Source organism: Amblyomma maculatum, chromosome 3 (assembly GCF_055883805.1).
Source record: "Amblyomma maculatum isolate TAMU_Amacu chromosome 3, ASM5588380v1, whole genome shotgun sequence".
NCBI classification, from domain to species: domain Eukaryota; kingdom Metazoa; phylum Arthropoda; class Arachnida; order Ixodida; family Ixodidae; genus Amblyomma; species Amblyomma maculatum.
The window spans coordinates 24,709,709-24,715,455 of record NC_139346.1 but is presented as its reverse complement, the minus strand read 5'-3'; the positions used below and the strand labels follow the sequence as shown (position 1 = coordinate 24,715,455).

The following is a 5,747-nucleotide window of genomic DNA, read 5'->3' as shown; positions in this document are numbered from 1 at the left end:
ACGTAATTGATACACGTGATTACACGCGCTGTTGGGGCGAACCGCGAGGAGAGGGCACAGTGGCCGCCCTCCCAACCTCCCATGCTCCCACGGAGACACCGCGTGGGTTTCCTTCTCTCCTCCCGGCTGTGCACGGCCCCGCGTCGAGTGATGAACTTTCATTCCCGATAAGAAGGCGTATATATACAGTGTGCTGACGTATTGGGTCATACACCGAATAGGCTACAGCGAGTGACGTCAGCCTTACTCACATCTGCTACATCTCCCTTTCTACGGAAAAACAAGGCTTAGCGTCGCTCGGGTAGAAGGTACCGACATGGTTCGCGTCGCTGCCTTGTGCTTCGGCGTAGCTTCTGGGCGGGCTCTGGGCGAGGGCCTTCTTGAGGGGCGGGACTTCTTTCAGGTTGCGGTCCTATCAGTCGTAGATGTTCTCGTGTGCTTCGAAATTTGCTGCCGTACTCAGTTTTAACGATCGCTGAGCGAGGTGTGTTAGCTGTCAAAGCAGAAAGCTGGGCTAGTTGGTGTGTCATTATAAATAAAAAGACTAGCGCAAATAACACAGACACAGACATAGGAGAAGACAGGACGAGCGCTAAGCAAGACAGCTAACCTGAGCAAGACCGCTGGAGACCAGCTTCGCTGGATTGTGTCATAAACGGTGACCTGCTGTCCTGGTGTCGCACGTGGCAGGTACCTGCTGCCACGGTTGTAGTAAGTCCTTTAGCGTTGGCGTATCTCACGAAGCCGGCTGCGGACCACGTTGCTGGGTATTGCCTGTGGTTCCAAGTGGCTTGTAGGCACCAGGAGAAGTGTACGAGTTTGGCGTCCCATCAGCCTCTTCACTATCGTGAGGGTTTCCTTTTCTATCTGAGCATATCTTTGCTGCCCATCTGTAGTACATTATCACGCGGAGTATTGCGCCATTCAAGCAAAGCCATTTGAAATGCAGGCATTTTAAAGGAGCATTTTTTTAGAATCTTCTTTGCTTCCTGCACTGCTCTTTCTGTCATGCCGTTAGACCGCGGATGGTAGGGGCTTGACGTGACGAGGGCGATACATAGGATGTTCAGAAAGTCCTTAAATTCCCGGCTGTTAAAAGGCGGTTCATTATCAATGCACAGATTCAAAGGCAAGCCATGGGCAGAAAAGAGTTCAGAACACCAGGTTTTCAGCGAGGTTGCTGTGGCGGTTCGAAGTTCCCGAATCTCGAAAAAAATGAGTAAAAGTTCGTGATGACGGCAAATTCACGACCTTCGTAAAAAAAGCAAGTCAATGCTAACAACTTGCCAGGGTAGGGTTGGAACATCGTGACTTAAAAGGGGCATTTTGGCGTTTCGCGGCTAATTCTTCATACAAACCTTGCACTCTTTGCAGAACTGCTCAATGTCGCTCGCCATGTTCGGCCAGTACATCACGTTCCTAGCCCTCGCCTTCATTTTATCCGCGCCAGCGTGCGCCGCGTGAACGAGGCGGATAATTTCGTATCTTTTCGAATTTGGTATAATTATCTTGTTGCTGCGAAATACGAGGTCATCCTGCACGTGTATCTCGTCTCGCTACCCCCAGTAGGTCCGAAGTTGCCCTGGGAGTTCGTACTTGTGAAGAGGCCACGCTGCATTGGCGCATTCGCGCAGCTTTGTCAGGTTGCTGTCGTTCTGGTTGCTGCAAGCAGGTCTTTCAGGCAGTGCTCCGAGGCTGAAATGCAATCAAGAACATTGACTTGAAATTCCTGGTGTTCTTCCATGTATGCCTTACTGGGAAAGCAAGATAAAGCATCTGCGAAGAACAGTTATTTGCCATGTTTATACGTAACGATGATGGGATAACGTTGCAACGTCAGCCGCATGCGTTTCAAGCGTAGCGGACATTGGTGAAGTGGTTTATTGAAAATGGCCTCCAATGGACGATGATGTGTCCCCACTGTTACTGCATGCGGTCCAAGTATATAGTCATGCCATTTGGTGTAGCCGCGCACGGTCGCGAGGGTTGCCTTTTCTATCTGAGCATATCTTTGCTGCCCATCTGTGAGTGATCGCGATGAAAACGCAACGGGGTGCGCATCCTACATCAGAACGGTGCTTATCCCGAACTGACTTGAGTCAACTGATAAGGTAACTGCTTTCTTGGGGTCGAAATAACAGAGAATCGGGGCTATTATCAGAGCCTCGCGCAACTTTTCGAAGCTTTCCTTCTGCTTTTCTGTCCATACCCATGCGATTTCTTTGCGTAGCAAAGATCGAAGAGAGGCGGTCACCACAGACATGTTAGGAATGAAACATTGCACAAAGTTTATCGTGCCCAGAAAAACTTGCAGGTCCTTACTATTCTTTGGGACTGGCATTTCCAAAATATTTTATGCGCGCTGTGGGTCAACTCGCAGGCCTTCTGCAGTGAGCGCATGTCCCAGGTAGCGTACCTGGGGCTGGAAAAATGATCATTTCTTCAAGTTCAGTTTCAGGTTATGTTCGAGACAGCGTGTTGAAAGATGCTGCAAGTTGTAGTCGTGTTCTTTTTTAGTCTTGCCCCATAAAAGGATGTCCTCCATTACTACTGCGACATTTGGCAAACCCTCTAGCACGCGATGCATTGCTGCTTGAAACACTTCCGGGGCTGAGGCAATTCCAAAAGGCATTCGCAGAAAGCTATAGCGTCCGTAAGGTGTGCTCATTGTTCAGAGCTTGGAGCTTGCGTCAGCTAGTTTTATTTGCCAGAATCCTGATCTGATGCTGCATCTAGAGTTGCTCCGGCAAGCTTCGGCACTACATCATCAAGAGTCGGCATGGGGTAATGCTCCAGTAGCAAAGCTTTGTTTAGTGCTGTGGGATCTAGGCAGATGCGTACTTTTTCTTTCTTAACTTCAGTGACCATGTGACTGGACCATTCTCTAGGCTCATTTACCTTGGATATGACGCCTTGTTCTTCCATGCGCTGGAGCTCCTCCTTGACTTTTTCTTGAAGGGCCACTGGAACTCTCCTCGCCGGTACGACCACTCCCACGGCTTCGAGCTTTGACTTCATCGTGTACCCGACGCCTTTTAACTGTCCTAGTCAACTGAAAACATTTGCAAACGATTGCTCTGCTGGATACAACTGGTCGACATGAACAGTTTCTACGCGACAAATAAACCCAAGGCGTTCAGCTACTGAACCATTGAGTCACGGGCACATTTTGGTCTAACCACGAAAAACGTCTCTTCGTGAACTTTGTTGTTTACGCGCAAATGCAGCGGAATTTTTGTTTTGGCCAGAGTTTTATGGCCGAAGAACGCAGTTAACGTTACGCGACATTCTTGGTAAGGCTTGTTCGGCAGCTTGCCGACATCCTTACTCGAGATTACACAGCAGTCCGCTCCTGTGTCCAGCTTGCATAAGAATGGGCGTCCTTCAATGTCCACTGTCGCGCACCACTGGTCCGAGGCTAAAGTGCCGACGGTCAAAATTCGTAAAATGAAATCACCGTCATCCTCGCCTTGCAGTTCGCGCAGTTCCTTTTTCGAACTTGTGTTATGACGGGGCGCAGATGCTTTGTATGCTTGGGCGAAGTGATTACGCCCACCCACTTTGTGCAGACCTTCCCTTGGGCCGGGAATGTTAGGCCACGGAGAGTGAAATAACCACGACGACTACAAGGCCGCTTTCGCGGGCCGACTGAATGGACTACTGCGTCGCCTGCTGTTTCAGTGCCTTCACTAATTTCCTTAAATTGCACGTTTCCTTGCTCGTGGGCTCGGCATATTGCGACTGTCTTCTCTTACCACGGGTTTTCGGCTATAAGCTTTTGCTGTAAACATTTGTCCTGCACTCCCAGGATAATGCGGCTGCGGAGCAAGCGGTCTTCCAAGTCTCCGAACTCGCAGTTCTTTGCTAGCAGCCTTAGGTCTGTCAGCCAGTCGTTCAAAGGTTCCCCTTGCTTTTGGTCTCTCGATCCGAAGCGGAACTCATGAAATGTGAAATTCGTCGATGGTTTGTAGAATACTTCGAACTTGTTAAGCAAAATGTCGACGCCGTTCTTGTCCTCTTCGTTGTTGAATTTCAAAGGGCTATAAGGTTTCCTACCGTCTTCTCGTTAGGCTGTTTACTTAACTGGGTGGCCGTAGAAAATAGCATGAACTCACATTTTCATGTTTTCCATGCAGTCCATTCGTCTTCCGAGGTATCTAATGGTTTCGGGGCCGCGAGCAGCGTCGACGGGGCGGACATAGTGAATGGGCGCCGCTGCCACCATGTGCACGGCCCCGTGTCGGGTGATGAACAGCTTTTATTCCCGATAAGAAGGCGCATATATAGTGTGCTGACGTATTAGGTCATGCGCAGATTAGGCTAGAGCGAGAGACGTCAGCCTTACTCAGATCTGCTACATCGGCCTACTCGGGAAACCTCTTCTCCCCGGGCCCGAGGTGAGAAGCGCGTCTGTCAAAGCTCCCAGGGCGTGTTTTGACGGTTGAGCGTGCACGTGCACGGTTAGAATTTTCCGTCCGGGAGACCGCTGCCTTCACCCTCTGCTCCCGGTTCCGCACGCACTTACCGCTGAGGGCAATGAGCACGAAGCCGCGCCAGGTGAGAAACTACCTCTCACCTCCTTGCTCGTGCTTCCCTTTAGGTGGTTTTATTTCATGCTATGGCTAGCCATGGCTAGCCTTGACCACCTAGTAAAGAGCAGAGACATTAGTCTGCCAACCAAGATCCGTATAACTCGTGCTATGGTATTTCCAGTTGTGGTGTATGGATGCGAGAGTTGGACTGTGAAGAAGGCTGACCGCCGAAGAATTGACGCGTTTGAATTGTGGTGCTGGCGCAGAATCTTGAGAGTTCCTTGGACGGCCAGAAGATCAAATCAGTCGATATTGTCGAACATAAACCCTGACTGCTCATTGGAGGGTCAAATTCTAAATTTAAAGCTCAGCTACTTTGGTCACCTGATGAGAAGAGAGGAGTCGCTGGAGAAAGATCTGATGTTGGGAAAGGTTGAGGGTCACCGGAGAGGGGGTAGGCAGCGAACACGATGGTTAGATGGCATCCTCGAGGCGCTGCAGATGAAGTTATGTGATGTTAGGAAGATAGTGAGAGACCGGAAAGCGTGGTGTGATATAGTCCATAGGGTCACGAAGAGTCGGACACGACTGAACGACTTAACTGAACTGATTTCACCCCCGTACGCGGCGCTCCCTCGCTACGGCAGTTCTTTTTTATTGTTCTTTGGCGCGCTACAGGAAAATAGGCAGACACTGCTTTTGCCGTTTACTCGAGCATAATAAACTGTTCGAGTACGTACCTCGGTGTCTGTCCCCTCTGGCTCGAACCTGCCGCAGTAGCGACTTCTCGCACCGCGGGTTGGATGTCACAGCTCTGTCTGTTAGGGTTGCACGTCGGAGCTAAAAGGCGACTTTAGCGTCTAGCCCCTACCCCCCCCCCCTCCCGTGGCGCATTCTAGCGAGAATAACCCCCATATTCTTGACGCCCAACGTGGGGTCAGAGGTGCGACAAACCGAGTGTCTGTGTATCGGGCTTTCAACGCAGACAGGCCAAGAAAGCGAGCAGGTCTGATTTCCAGTTCCTGCTAATGCTCTAATTCTTTCCGATATGGCTTCCCAATGGCAACCTATTGGCAAGGCTGTCTCTGCTACAGCCGGTTCATTCACAAAGGTTGACGCTAGCCCCCGTGATCTCATACTGTTTGAGCCGAGCTCACGGTTGTCGTGCAGACGACTCTACATACATCCGCGCCAGCTGCGAGACCGAGGTTAGAG

The 5,747-nt window shown here is 50.5% G+C and overlaps 1 pseudogene; it reads right to left on the bottom strand.

The window, feature by feature from the left end:
- Positions 1-287: 287 nt before the first annotated feature.
- On the bottom strand, positions 288-3,184 carry LOC146194358 (uncharacterized; annotated as a pseudogene).
- Between the last annotated feature and the right edge of the window lie 2,563 nt (positions 3,185-5,747).